This window comes from Branchiostoma belcheri, unplaced genomic scaffold, assembly GCF_001625305.1.
Source record: "Branchiostoma belcheri isolate BF01 breed outbred unplaced genomic scaffold, Haploidv18h27 scaffold13, whole genome shotgun sequence".
In the NCBI taxonomy this organism is placed as follows: Eukaryota; Metazoa; Chordata; class Leptocardii; order Amphioxiformes; family Branchiostomatidae; genus Branchiostoma; species Branchiostoma belcheri.
The window spans coordinates 1,437,228-1,453,526 of record NW_017802713.1 but is presented as its reverse complement, the minus strand read 5'-3'; the positions used below and the strand labels follow the sequence as shown (position 1 = coordinate 1,453,526).

Below are 16,299 nucleotides of genomic sequence, written 5' to 3'. Positions count from 1 at the left end.
GCAGGAATTGGGAGTTTCTGTGGAGAACTGAGGATGTCCATGTCACCGTTTTGTGATGTCACCACGTGGGAGGAGTTTAGCTACGACCATTTCAGGTACGGTCCACGGCTAGTAGGTACGTACGGTCTGCTTTTGTGACAAAACGTCGTCTGAAAACCGTGAGCATATTTTTCCACTTCTTTTTCGCATTACCTTTACAATACAGCTGGAATTATACGGTACTATAGCATGTTGTTGCAAAATGATCGGAATCAGAAAGCAATATAAAGTGCTATTATGGTTGTTGGCTGAGTCGTTTGTCAACAGTGGGTACGGTCTGCGTTTGTACAAAAGTCGTCTGAAAACAGCATATTTTTCTATTTCATTTCGCCTACTCTTTGCAATATACCATATAGCCGCAACCAAACAACTCCATGCCGCAACTAGGCGACACTATATAACGTTGAATGGAATCAGAAGGCCTGGTGATGAAATGCTATATATCATTGTTGAATGTCGTCTGTCAATCTGTCAGCAACAACGAACACTATCAAACTGTACAAACCAAAAACAAACGCAGAAAAGAAGAGGTTCTTGTACCGAATGGCTAAGAACTGGAACACTTCACAAGATAGGACAATGATTGCATGTGTTAAGTGGATTTGAAGTATGGTGGTCTGTGTTGTTACCGTGTGTTAATGTTATTTTGTGATGGTTGCTATTTTATATTGTTGCATTGTTGTACTGTATTATGTGATGGACCACTGGAAGAATAGCTGAGCTAAATGCTAAAGCGAAATGCCAAAGCTAAATGCTAAAGTTAAATGTGGATCTAAATAAAGTCAAAATCAATCCTCCAGAGATCCGGACCCTACCATTACCGACGAAAGGGGTGGTGGCTGCTGCACGAAAGGAGCGACGAAAAAGGAACATGACGAGATTTGGAGCTACTCCAGTAAACCCCTGAATAAAGCCCTGCTGCGGTCCGTGGCCGCGGACAGACAGACGTGCCAGGACGCCGTCACCATGTTCACGGACATCCTGGTCTACACCGCCCGGAAGTCTCTGAAGGACGTGCCGGGGGACACGCGGCTGGTGGAACATGTCTTCAGACAGGCTATGAAACGGGTACATGTAATATCCAAGCAGATGTTGGGTGAAAAATTGTGAAGGTAACCTTACGATCTTCACCCCAACATCTGCTTGGAGATTAGGGTACATGTAGCTAGAGCAAGAAGTTTAAATCAATTGTATTTAACCTCCTTGGTTAGAGTGAGAATATTCTTATCATGACATTTCTCTTCGAAAGAAAACCCACTTTATCCTTTATGTTTTGAAGTCTGGTTTCTTACTATTATTCAGACTAAACAATGAAATGATTGGCAGCATCTGCATGGGATATCGACTTTAACAATAATCTTTTATAACAGCGTATTACGTGTCTTTCATAACAGGAAATTCTTCAAGATGAACTATACTGTCAACTCGTCAAACAACTGACAAACAATAAAAAGCGGTTAGTATACATATAATTACTATACGGTGGCTATCGAGATATGAATCCCATGTTTGATACGTAACATACTAGTATATAAACATATATAAACATCTATCAACACATATAATCATATAAACATATATTAACATATATACGTAACATGCATTACGTATCTTATTTTGTACGCGTATCGTGTCACAAACAAACATCATTTTAGGTAAAAATGATTCTCACCTGCAGTTCCAATGAAGACCGCTGCTGGGAGCTGTTGTGGTTGTGTGCTGGGTGTTTCCCATGCAGGTTAGTATCAGACACGTAATCTAACAACAAGTATATATTCAATTACATCGTATAAAAAATGAAGTCGTCGACGTCGTGGTCATCACTGTCACTAGGATTACTGACATAATGATGTTATTATCTACGTACGTATTATCATTAGGTTACTTTGACTAAAAAGTAATACATGTGTATTCTAAAATCAGTTCATGATTGAACTTCTTGACATACGTGTGTCCACAGTGAGCCTCTGAGGTTCCACGTGACGTCATTCCTACTTCACAAACGACGGTCTCCTCTGGCACGTGACTGTCTCCTCAGACTGGAGAGGACCGTGCAGTAAGTACAGTAAAAAAAGAGGATTTCGGAGAGGTTGAGGAGTTTCCTAGAAACTCCACGTTCTTGTGGCTTTTTCATCCTATCTGCAGTCAACTATCACTTTGAAAATGTGACGTCAAATAGCTATACCGTATTTATACCACGTCGGCAGAACGTACTGCACCTGCGCGAATCCCGTAATGTATTGTACATAGCATTTCAGCAGAATGTCTCATATAAGGTTGTATTCGCTAATATAAGGTTAGCATCTCGACCGTAGTTTCCAAATATTATGTCGGAAAGAATATCCTCTGCAACAGGCAAAATTCTGATGCAACGTTGACCAAAAACCCAACGAAAAACGCGAAAATACGGAGTTCTGCGCAGGCGCAGTACGTTCTGCCGACGTGCTATTTATGGGCATGTTGAGCTAATTTGTGATTACTGTTTTTTCCATCCTAGACTCGGCTGTCGCCGCTCCCCTCCCCACCCTCTAGAGTTACACACGGTGCAGAAGAAAAGCGGGGCACTGGGACAGACGGTCGTCTTACCCGACAAGTCTACAGTGGTAAGGCCTAGGAAAAAACGTTGTGTTTCCTGTTTCAGTCCTAAAAAAATTAGGGTCTGTAGGTAGGGATTATCTTTTTTTTTCTTTTTAATTAGACATTGGCGATCTCTAGTGATACAACATATACAGTACAGTTTATCTAAGTAAAAGTTCAATTAGCACATTTCTATTTTCAATGTCAACGTTGGAAAACCGATGGTACAAGGTTTCATCACTCAGGTGTTGGAGCTAGATATGGTCGATCACCTTGAAAAATATGTCTTTTGAAGGGGTCCATGCCAAAAAAAGGCTACGGTCGGCAGGTTTTTATAGGGTCGGTCGGGAAACAGGAAATACAACATTTTTCCCAAGATCGTCCATACAGTTTTGTGGTCGATCAAATTTGATATCCAGAAACCTTTGCAAGATCGATCTATTTGTTAGCAAAGTACGATTTTAAAGATAAAAGAAATAAGGATGAAAAAACAGAAAAGGCACTCCCACCTAGCAGACTACATGTGTAATGCAGGAGATAGCGGTGGAATCGTCCAGCCGTGCGGGTGACATGTGCGTTGACGTTGGCAATAAACTTAGACTGAAGAAGACTAGCGGAATCAGTCTGTACTGCAGGGTGGCAGACAAAGGTGAGTTGAATCGAGCGCTAAATTTCACCTCTACAACACATTATAAGCAACTTTGCAATAATATACCTGCTATGATGTACTACATTTTCCAACATATATTATGTTTAACCATACCTGTTTGTCTGCGCACATGAATTTTCGTCTGTTTAAAGAAAGTTTTCGACCTACTGTAAATCGTACGAAGTAGCTTCAAAATGATCAAATACTAGTATATGCCGTAAATTGAAAGAAAACCATTCGAAAACGATACGCAGAATACCAAAATCTATTCCAAACGACAATAAGGAAATGTGAAGGAATGAAAATGAAGAGTCTATTATTCACCATGCCAATAAAATATTACTCTATGTGTTAAGTCATTTGTATTCAGGCAACCTAGATTTCATAATGAAGGAAACTTTTTTTGCCAAACTTTTTTCATTTGCACGCTTGCATCAGTTTTAGGGTTCTCATAGGATGTCATCCATATGATCAAATCAGAATGGCCTTAGTAGGATGTAAATGAGAAAAAATTGCGAATGAGTTGCAATTGTCGTGAAATGTATCAGTAACTGCTGTATTTATGCGTATGGTCTGCTCCTATCCCTGCAGTCGTCAGCATTCCGAATGATGACTACTACTTCGACTTCCTGTGCAGCATCAGACCGCTGGCAGAATGGCTCAGTTCAGAAGGTGCCTTTTCTCTCTCACACTTTTTGCCATGTGCAAAATACGTCTTGGAGTAGATTGTAGTCTCTGTTCATGTGCCATAATATGTCAGTAAGATCTCTGGAACTGGGAGAGATTAAAGCGATATTATGTAAGAATTTTACTATTTTAAACATCGTTGTTTTACACATTTTCTTGGGCTATAGGCCTACCTGGCTTCAAAACGTCGTTGCAATTGCGCCGCAAAAAAAATGTTGGAAGCTGCCGAAGATACCCAAACGGAAAACACTGTTTGCTTACGTATACATTGTTATTAGGAGCCTCCTAAAAATACAGCGCAACTTATTCTCGCACTGCGCTGAGTCGCCGGAAAAGCGAATAGCGACGCTAATATATTGAAAGTTGTTGGAAACGACAATCTAAATGAGAAAATTTCAATTGTTTATATTTACAGTTTTGGCGAAAACATCTTACATAATATCGCTTTAACGTGCTCAAGTCATTCAGTATAACGTCCCATATTACATGTACTAGTACATTTCTTCGGAGGATTAAATACTTATATGGACATGTCCTTGGTGCTGAAATTCCGTCTGAACACAGAACAGGCTACCGTAGCTCACAGATACGAAGGCCCACAGCGACAATCTTAGTCACCTTCGTAAATAGTGCCGCTTTCTTCAACAGAATACGACAAGTACGACCTGTTGTTCCGGAGAAAGGTGTGGACTGACGTTATTGTCGGAGAAGATCCCGTAGCAGACTTGCGCATGCACTTCTTTCAGGTTTGTTTGTTTGTTTGTTTAGGATATCTATTCCTGTAGTCCTGTCCACATTTTTAACAACCCTCGCTAGAATGCTAACTACAACCGTTGATTGACAGTATATGTTTGTTTTTAGTACCTTACATAGTCACACGAGGGTACAAGGTGGCAGAACACAGTTTTCGCCCTATGGGTATTTCTAGTTAAGCGCCCCAAGGTGACTCACTTCGACGCGGTAAAAATTATAATAGGGTGCACTAGAGAAACACGGCCAACTAACATGTTGAAATATACGGTATAATCTACAAAATAACTGAAAACAAAAAAAAGGTAAAAAAAAAAGTTTTTTAACATCATGATGACCATTTTGATTTGACCACCTGCAGAGGTCAACGGAAGTGCAGCCGGCTCACCCTGGAACGCAGTTGCGTAAAGCCGCGCATTTATACACTAACAGGGAAATCTTCACATTCCAAATCATACGGTGTACAAGCCGATACATTTCTATACCACACAGCGCAGTTTACCCCTGGCTGTCTATACCACGCAGCGCAGTTACTCCTGGCTACCTCTCACATAAGTAGTTCTAGCCAGGATTCAAGATTTTTGAACTTTTATACCCACGTCATAGACCCAGGGGATCGCCCAGTAATACTGTGTTATGCGACCTTGTCACACAAGGGTACAATCACTACAGTTTGCCCTGTAACAGGAGTTGGAGACGTTTCTGAGCGGACATCACAAGTGCAGTAAGAGCGAAGCTGTTCAGCTGGCGGCGTACTTATATAGGGTCAGGTTCGGACAGGCAGGCTTTGAACTTCACGACGACAAGAAAACTTCGTAAGTCCCTATTTTCTAAATATTTTTGAGGTAACGAAACATGCCACCAACTGAAATCTGTTCCTATAATTATCATCTCGTTTATGAAGCTGTGTTCTTATTATTTTAGGGAGGTTCTGAAAGATCTCATCCCGCGAGACCTACTTCAGATCGAGCCACCAGACCACTGGAAACAGGTAAGGGTGACAACTACTCTTTGTGCGACTTGTTTCGGAGACGAAAGTACGTATTTAACATTGCTGGAATATGGGAATTAATCCGGAATTAAACTGGAAGTCCGGAATGAAACTGGACATGTTTGTGTTATTTTGCAGGACATCGTGGCGACGTTTAACCGTCACGCCGGACTGAACCGGGACGACGCCAAGTTAGCGTTCCTCAGACACGTCAGCACGTGGCCCACGTTCGGATCAGCGTTCTTTCACATAGAGGTACATTGTTGTGTACCTTTGATGAATCTCCAGGCAGACTTGTGCATGCCCGTAGCCAGGATTTTGATTGCGGGGAGGGTCTTCCCACTGTCCGAGGGACCAGCGAGCGCCGTAGGCACGAGGTTCCGGGGGCATGCTTCTCCGGAAAATTTTGAAAATTGAACCTTCTGAAATGGCATTTCCTGCGTTTTTGAGAGGATCTGAAAAGAAAAACCATGAAAAGTCTATGACAAAGTGAGCAGTTTTTCTACGATTTCAAACCCGCTGGTGATACGAATCAGTCCAACTTTTAAGGAAAATCTTGGATCTTTAGATAAAAAGTGGGCCTTCGAGCCTTGTTCTATGATCTTCCGAACCCCCCGAACCCTAGGCCCTGGCTACGGGTATGGTTTGATTTTGTATACTATCAATGGTAATATGGTAGTGTGTGTTTCGATCATTATCACTAGACGTGTTCGTGTGTGAACGGACAATAAGATCCCGTTTACATCATCAAGGTCAGGTAGTCTACATCACTAATGAAGAGAAAAATTCACAGGATTCATTCACCGTTTTGTTACAATTGTGTAAACGGCTATTTAGAGTGTTTATGACTGCCATACTTCTACCATGTTTCTTTCTTGTACAGAGACATGACAACCGCCAATACCCAGAAAAACTCCTGGCAGCCGTCAACAGACGAGGGCTCATGTTTATCGACCAAAACAGTAAGGTAAACCTGAAAAAGTTTGTCACAATTTCAAAAAGGCAGCGAAAAACCTACATGTAGACGCTACCACAAAGATGTAATTGTGACAGTTTCTAAATTTACTGTAGTATGTTTACCGCAGGTCGAGGAAAACATATTATTATTTTTTGCTCAGTTTCCGTTCCAAACACTATAAGGTCAATGACCTGAACCAGACGTCTCTCACCATGGTAAGTGTTGGTGTTGGGTTACAAGTGCCATGCAGAACTTAATGCTTCAAGAGGGCCATATAAGAAAGACTAAAGAACAAACAAAGCAGTAGTTTGGACTGGGCCATATGAAGGTAAACATAGATGCATTTACTTTGCAAATTTTTCCTTTCTAGTTACATTTGAAACAGTGCTGTACGTTTTTATGTTGACACGTAGAACACCATCGTAAGTCTAACGTTCGACGAGGTGGAGACGAGCGGTGACACCAGGTACCTGTGGGTCACGGGAAACTAGCCTGGACAGCACCTGGCAGCTCACAACATCGGCGGTAGGGGGCGCTTGTGATTGGTCCATTCACTCCATTGCATCCTTCTACTCTTATCTCCAAGCAGATCATACGGTGGAGAGGCGGTATCCATTGGCCAGAGGAGTGTCCATTAGTTGCTAATGGACACTCCTCTGGCCAATGGATACATATTGTTTTTGCTCTGCTTCCTCTTCTTCTTCTCCAAACCAATAAGGTCAATGACCTGAACCAGACGTCTGTCACCATGGTAACTGGTGTTGGCCTACATCATGTTGCAATTTTGTAGCAGGAGGGATTTAGACTCCTGTCTGACCATATATATGAATGTTTTGAGTAAGAATTAACAGAGCACACCATATGTGAAGGTAAACATTATGCATTTGCTTTGCAAATGTTACATTCTGGTTTCCTAAATTTTTGCCGAATTGTATGATCTGTATCTTCGTGTATCGGTCTCTCTTTCTATCACCATACCGCGTACTTACGTCTATTCTGATTTTGATCGTTCTTTTTCCATTTACAGGCATCTCAGATCGATGATCTGGTGAAAGCTTACCAAGGTGTTCGTGAAACAGATTCGACTCCTGTTACCAAAAGCGTTCTGGTATAGGAAGCTCCAAGCTAGCAACATGGACACAGTGTATTTTCTCATCTACTCACAAAATATATAAGAGAAATACATCTTTAATAACTCGCAATGTTCAAATGTTTAGTATTACTTAGTATCATGCACGCTGTTGTGTTGTAAATCATATATGGTCTTCAGAGTGCGGTATACCTGTCGATTCGGCGTGATGTCAAAATATCTTGCTAATTTCTTAGTTATCGTTTCTAAATTTGACGTTACATATGATACATACGTACTCATAGTAGGTACCATTGATCATGGATGTACAAATATAAACTCGATTTCCTACAATATACGGGTGTGTCTGTATCTGTGTCTGTATCTGTTTTTCTATCAAAATCTACACTATCAAAGCAAACTTATTTCACACACACCCTCCTCCGTTTTTTTACCCGTGGTTTGTCCCAGGGGAATGTTTGACGTGTTGACACGTCAGTGCGAAGCCTGCGTCATGTCCTGTCTCGGGGCAGACATCGGCAAACATCGGTAAACATCGGCAAACATCGCGTGTGTTCGTTAGGACAGCGCGCTGCAGGTGCAGGCCCTGGGAACGGGAACACGGGTCAAAGGTTACCATTGGCTCGCCTTTGAAGTGAACAATGTTGATATCATGCTTTCATCCAAGCATATTGTTTGTCTCCATTTCAGTTTATTCTTGTCAAGCAAGATATAACAATTCCAAATCACCAAATCGGTAAAGAAACAAACCAGTATCATCTAAAGTAGTATATGGAACTATCGGCCAGTATCGGTAATTGTATTGTTGTTGTTTATTTGTTGTTTATTGTTTTGCACTTGCAAATAAAACAAAATAAATGTATAACAATTGAGAAATTAACAGACATACATAGGCCCTCCCCAATACTACAAAATTGAAAGATAAATTACCATTATTGCTAGATGGACCAAATTTGAAACAAAGAAAACAATAACAGCAGAAAATATCTGAACAGATAAAGAAAGATCAAACTTATTAGACCATTTATTACAATCATCGACACAAACATAATGGTATATGAGTTACTTATTAAGCTACCGTCACAACCCGCCGTACGTGCTTCTGCGTGCTGTCAACGTGCAAAAATGTGGGCAAACGTAGGGCATCCGTGCGTGGTGAGTACCACCTCCGTACGGAATCCTACGGATTTGGGAGCGCGCAGACAAGCTGTAGAACTTTAAGTGCATGTAAAACTGTGACGTGCGGTTTGCGGATTCACCACCCGTGCGTGCGAGTACGAGCGACGCGCGTGCCCCGTACGTGCAGTGCGGAAGATGCACTTGTAAGTACGGCCTCCTTACGGTAAGGTTGCAATCGCACAGAGATCGTACGTTGTAAGCACCACTTTGCGCAACGTACGATGTACGCAACCGCTCACGGCCAGACTTGGTGTGCAGACCACATTCTTACACTTCGTGCAACCGTGCGAGTGACGTGCGTAGACGCCACTCCTTCCCCACGTTTTCAGAAAAAACGTAGCAGACGTAGCCTCCAAAAAAACGTACGGAGAAAAAGCACGTACGGCGGGTTGTGACCGAGGCTTTAACGACTTGTGATACTTAGCATAGTGGATATGTGTATGTGGTCCATAATGCTAAAATAGTTTACAGGAAGTAAATTTGCTGTTCAACTGTAACCAGTTTTCATTGTCATTCCAATCATGACACAAGTCTTACCCTTTACCAAATATTCCAACCCCAAAATCTATGCCAGTCCCACATCTTTCCTCTCATATTTACTAATTACGTTCCTCATACTTAACGTGACCTTGTCGCTACTGGAAGGTCGTTAGTTGACCTTGAAGTGAGTTGAAGCGGACACCTGTCCTGTCGTCGCCATGTCTTAGGTTAACAAGACCACGCAAGGAATGTCGGGTACGTGCCAGAAGAGGCTGGTCTCAATCAACCGCGCAGTGCATTCCAAGTCGGCTGTGCACCCCTGCCAACACAGACATCTGTTCTTAACTTTAATCAATCGTGTGATTTAGATGTGAAAAGGAGGGAAAACACCTTGTAAACTTCTCTGGCCTGATACTGGCGTTGTGTTTGTATTATCTGTTGATTAAAGGCATCCAGTGCAGTTTTTAGGGCTTTGGAATCAATTTTTTTTCAAAGCCAATATTCTAGTCACTTATCTACATACTGAGTTGAAACCACATTATCCCAATGTATATTGACCCTCATGGAGCAAAAAAGCAAAAATACCCAAAATTCTGACGGAAAATGGTTACTGGAAGGGCCCTTGGCTGATTTTTAGGGTACCATCCATAAAATAAAGGACTCATCTTGGGGCAGTGTTTCTGCAGTTTTGAATACCCAAAGTATATAATACTGATTGAAATGTGCTAACGTGAAGCAGTATGTGTCAATATTATACAGATTGCCTTATTCAGAAAATATTTCCAGTTTTTCTTCCCTGAAATCGCATCTCCAGCTAGTACACGTATTGCCCACATTTACCTGTATGAAAGTTAAAGTTTCTTCGTTAGTATACTCAGGTCTTCGTTAGTATACTCAGAACGACTGTTACCTCTTAATTCCATACCCCCCTCCCATCCTTGACGTAATACGACCAATTCCTTTTGACCTTTCTGTTCGACCTTGGTGTTAAAACCGCGTGGGATCAGGACCAGGAATGCGCGGCCCGTCTCCTCAAATATTGACCCGACATTCCGGCTCTGTGTCTACAAGGTGGCCGGCGGTATTAAATGTCGCAGAAGGTTTATCGGAAGACGAACAGAGGTAGCAGGACTGATTGGCAATCTTCCAACTGAACTCCCCTTTTCCCTCATTCCTTTATGGCCAAAAGTTGGAGAGGCACACAACTTCTTTCGCTCTGAGCGTTTAGAGTTTAAACCTGAACCTCTGCGTGCTATTTTGTTTTTCCACGTACATGCGAAACGACGCCGATACGTGTGTGCTGATTCTACAGAACCAAGAGCACGCCGTGTGGAGTCATTTCTTCCGTCAGTTGCCGAAAGAGGGAGAAATGTTTAGAGTTTAAAGCAGAACCTCCGCGTGCTACTAAGCTAGTATTTTCCCCACGTTCAGTACTTGCGAACCGACGCCGATACTGATGCGTGTGTGCTGATTCTACAAAGACAAGAGCACGCCTGGAGTCGGTTATTTCGTTTCTTCTTGCTGAAAGAGCGGGAGAACCTCGGCGGATTTTACGGCCACTGGTTGTCAAGCAGGGTGACGGCATTTAGCGGGAAGACTCCGGGACTGATGCGGCAAGTCGCTGAAGGTATGCTGGCGGGAAAAAGCCTTGGATAAGCTATAGTACAGGTCAAGGTTATGTATGGGGAGGATATTTACGACTTGGGAGGATAGAGTCCCCGAAGACAGCAGTTTTGAGCTCATGAGGCTCGCCTGACTTTTGACAGCGGGCTATCTATAATGATAAGGCTTTCAAATACTCTCCAAGCAGAGGTTTGGGTTTGGGGGTATTTTTGGCATGTTTTTGTCCTTTTTTTCGCACTGGAACACGCGTCCATGGTTTGGGTGAAAAAATTCCAGTGCAAAAAAGAAACCCCGATAAAAAAAACTAAAAACGCGCCAAAAATATCACAAAACCCAAACCTCTGCTAGGAGAGCTTTCAAATACCTTCTAGTTTGCCCCAGAGCTAAATCCAGTAATTTCATGTTCGTTCTACAGTCGATTTGGTTAAACCAAATCGACTGTAGAACGAAGTAACGTCAAGTGAAGAAAAGAAAACTTGATAATCCTGTGCACGAGTTAGCCATATTGGGCTCGACTAGCCCCTTTCTTGTCTTTCTTCCATTCACACAAGTACAATGCGTTGTTTCACGATGTTTGTATAGAAGACAATAAGTAAATAATATCTGAAAATGTTTATTTTCTTCTTATACAGATCAAACTGTGTCCTGTGACACCCTTGCTGAAATGGATGAAGACATACTTGGTAAGACTATGCCTTCTTTGATTCGAATGGACGTCGACTTTAGAGTTACCTGTAACTTTTCTCAATACCGCATGGTGGCGCTTCTTACATCTAGGTCCTTACATGCAAGTTCACGTTTCCAGAATATTGGCTATATTTTCACCATCGAATGTAGATATTCGTGATCAACAGTAGAAAGAATCGTATATGTATATATAGCTTGTTGATTCTTGTTGAATCTTGCGACTATTGTGGAAATGTAGGTCTTTTCCTGGCCTGCCACCTACGTGTGTTTAAAAAAAATCTTGTCATTATTTGATCGTTTTTGACTAACCAAAGGAATTGACAGTTTCGTGTGAGTACATCGGTCCCCTCCCACGCCACACTGTCCAGACACTTCTTCATTTCTTCATTAGTTCTGAGAAGTGACAACTCTGTCACCGTCGCTTCCCTGTTGGCTTCCGGAAAACGGTCATTAGCCATTGGGTGGAAAATTAGGATCGGCCTTGACGGTAATACCCAGGGGCATTCTAATAGCTGTTGGTCACAATTTTCTTTCACTGTTTGAGGATTTTCTTTGAGGACATATATACATGTATAAAATATCTATGATATGTACTGTCGTTTTTTTCCACCTTTGCGATATTTGATTGCCCTACTGGTACAAGAAAAACCCTCTTTTTAGCTAAAAGTTTGATAAAGTTATGAATTGGCCGCCGGATTATTGATTTGTAAATAAATATGCCAGATCTAACCAAATGGTAGAAAAAAAGGCTTCGAAGGTACGTGGTTCAAAATTTTGAGATTGACAATTTTCGAACGAAAAAAGACAACTTTTTTTTAATATAAAAGAGGGGATGACAGTCATGTACTTAATTGCTTATTTCAAGAGAGTTCTTTTGAATCTGGTTCTAGATCTATACCAAACTGTTCAAGCAAGAAAAAAAGACATGTGTTTTTCATTACTTTGTTGGGTATAAACGTCGCTAACGGCAAATGTCCAAATTATTGGTATCATATCTCGTGCCGTCGTCACCCCCGTAAGGGCCGTGCGCGTGGCTCCGCCCAGATGGCGGCGGCTCCTTTGATCTTGTCCGCAGCATAAACTGTGCGCATTCCGGGCATTCCGGGCCAACTCGCTGTTTTGTTCGGGGCTACCTGCCCAGTTCCCCCGCTCTCACCACGGACACGCACACGGCCCAGGCGCCATTTTCGCGGACTTTCTCACCGTCTCTTCCCCCGATTTCATCGGTAAGATATTTCCTATACCTTCCACGACACGTGTTGGGTCGGTGTTGTTGAAACTGACTCGATCAAAGCCTGTTAATTTCGATGTCAACTGTAGGTTACAAAAACATTCCGAACCGTGGCTTTGTTTGGGTCGCAGCGGGGTCCCCCTGACCTGGAGTCGCGATCAAACTCGGCCAGTTTCCGGCTGGATTTCGTCGTTTTCCCCTGGAATTTCGCTCGGAAGCGACTGGCAGAAGGAGATAGTGTAAGAAAAGGGGTAGGTCAGTCTGCTGCCGTGACTTTTGGAAGCGCCACATTCCTCTGAAATTGGCTCACTTCCCTTCAGTAGTCTCGCGCGGAAATTGTGTAAGAGGGCTCTCTCTTGCCAAGACCAGGTGCGATCTTTCTCCGCGCGAGGGACCAGAAACCCGGCAAAGTCAACATTTTCCTACATCGTAAACATCGAGAGTAAGCCCCGGTACTGTCAGACATAAGTTCCCGGGGACTACGACAGGCAAACTGTGAGATTTTAGGCGTGTTTTCACGAAGTATGCATTGTTGAGTGGTGTGTATCTAAGGGGGAGGGGGGCGCAGTAAGAAATTTGTGTACAAAAGGCGGAAGTGTGTCAAGATAAGATGGCCAGAGGAGGATCTTGTGGTTATTGTTGTGTCTTTCCAGACGGTTCTTTGTCTTGCCTTCGAGTCTAGGGTACAAACGGTGATGTTGTGATGTTTTGCTGTGATTTTCTTCTCTTTTGATTGTGAAATTTGTACGGAAACCACCGATTCTTTTGTCTCTTTGTCTCATCATTGTATGATGATTAACCCATGATTACGACATCTTATAGATAATTCCGGTATGCCCCCCTTTGTTTGTCCTCCTAGTAGAACGAGAAACCTGCCTCAATTGTTCTTAAAATTGTTCTTTTGTGGTGAAAAAATATGATGTCTTTGTGAATCATGCATCATTAACAAGTAGTTGTCTTTTGTTCTCATGACTGAATTTTGACCATCTCAAATTTGGATTGTCTAAGGATTTTCAGTTGTTGAGTAACGTTAGAGTTAAAGAACCAGAGTCACTTGAAATTTAAGAAATCATTGTAAATTTTGATCCAGTGTTATGATTTAAAAACCGAAAGGGGCGAGTAGAAATTACTGTAATTTTTTATTGAGTGTTACAAGGCAAATAACTCTCAATAACTACTTGTATAATATAATATTATATTTTATGGATAGAGGAAAGCATTTTTTTGAAATGACGAAAACCATAGACAAAAGTGTATAAACAGTTACAAGATCAAATGTGTTGTCGTTATAGCTTTTAATGTGAAATTTTAGATAACTGCCAACTATGAAGTAACGTGTGTTGATAATTTTTGTTCCAGATGAGTTGGGGATCACAAACCAGAAGGACAGAGCGAACATTCTAGCACTCGTGTCGGAACTTTGTATCCGGGAAGACATTCCAGGGGGGGACGCAAAGGACGGGGATTCAGCGGTATTACCCACAATTCAAGAAGACACTAAGGACCCACCAGTATCTGATTGGGATGTAAAAGGTACGTATCGTCCTTATTATAGCCTGCATTTATGTATTTATTATCCAGGGGTTAGTTATGTCATAACCAGGTAGTTCAGAGTTTGAATCCCAGCCCTTTTTGGCTTCCCCAACTTTACACATGCTCGACAAAAGTGCCCTCAAATCTTTTTAACTACGTAAGATTCTATACACATCGATTTCAGTTCCTGCTAGCAAATTTCATGTTACGGTTCTCTTATTTTCAAAATTTGTGCGTTGAGAAAATGAACAGTTTAGGTAGATGCAGGGTTGTAGTGTTCATTAGGATAATGTATGTCATGTATGGTTTTAATACTACGTCTCAAATGTACTTAAAGCAAGGTAATCATTGTATATTGTGCAGTAAGCGGTACAGTATGTTAGGAGTCTGAGACAAGAAATACATGTATTTCTCGCATTTGTAAAATTTACTGTGAAATGTAGTATTCATCTTGACAATGGATGATTGAAAGATATATAATTTGACTAATCTGAGGCTTGTTATTTGTAATGACTAAGACTTACTGGCCCAGTAGTCAAAACTTCTAGCATCCACACTTAGACAGAACTCAGGTTGTTGGCAAAAGTCAAGGTGGTATTTAAAGATGGTGACTTTTACCCAGAATGCTTTGAGGCTTGAAGTTGACAGACAAGTTTTGTTCAGCGATGACATCACCTCAATTCCTCCCTAATGACTGACAACAAAGATCAGACTACATTAACTTTTCATGTTTTTTCTTGTGCCCCGGGGAAATTAAGTGGTGGAATTTTTGTGGTATGTATATTACCACAGGTGGTCAGTGATCACAATTTTCACATTGTGTGTCTGTCTCTCTGAAAATTAACTGAAGACGAAAATGTCAAAGCCTCTTTTATGATTGCTCATCCGTTTGTGATAATATGTCAGATAAAGGTTGTGGTATTCATCAAAAGTATGATATCTCGGGTCGCTTATCGAGACAATCTAGCTTTTCTGCATGGCTTAAATTTTTCTGGTCTGACACCCAATTGTGATTTGTCAATCTGGTGATATATCATGTGTCTTAGCTCAATCAAACGCGTTGATATCACCCGATGGACAAGTTTCTCCCACGTCCTTTGTCACTTTCCGGTTGACATCGCAGCAGGGTTCTTGTCTGCGTGTTCAGTCTTGTGTGAGGAGAAAAGAAACGTCGCCATAATAGATCCGTGCTGGCGGGCATCGCGAAAAACTCAGGTGAAAACCTTGTTGTCGTACTGCTCTCATCAAAATAAATATGACTACTCCAGTCCTTGAATCCGGGGCTTGCTTTACTGTCAGGACTGAGTAGTGCAGTGTTTGTTGAGGATCGTGGTTTCTCTCTGTCCTGTTTCTTGGAAGATTTGGGGATTGTCTTGGCTGGGTTAATGCCCTCTTGTTGTTTTGGTCGGACAGTTTGGCGGGTCAGCTCAGGCTCTGGCTCACGTCATTTGCATGTGTCGTTTTCATGCTCTAATTACGGTAAGAATGGGGACGGCGCCTGTCGCAAAGTGTTGGAAAACTTGTTTGTGCCAGAGGGTGGAATGCACTTGTCAAGATTGTTGGTGGTTAAGTGCAACCTGTGCAGTGTGCTGTGTTGTGATTGGAATAATTAATGGGAAACCTGACCCAAAGTTTTGCTGTTGTTTTTATATCACAGAGAGGAAAAATCATAATTCTTCTCACCAATATTTGGAGATGGTGTTCTGTGAAAATGGTCTTACATAAATCATGTATAATGATACGGATTGTAGATACCAGGTAGTGGTTTTATTAGTTATTTGCCATACATAATAACTGTAGTCTGTAAGTGATGTATTTGTATCAA

At 41.8% G+C, this 16,299-nt stretch overlaps 1 pseudogene; it reads left to right on the top strand.

The window, feature by feature from the left end:
* The window catches only part of LOC109463675, a 29,259-nt pseudogene continuing 12,960 nt past the window's right edge, over positions 1 to 16,299 (top strand).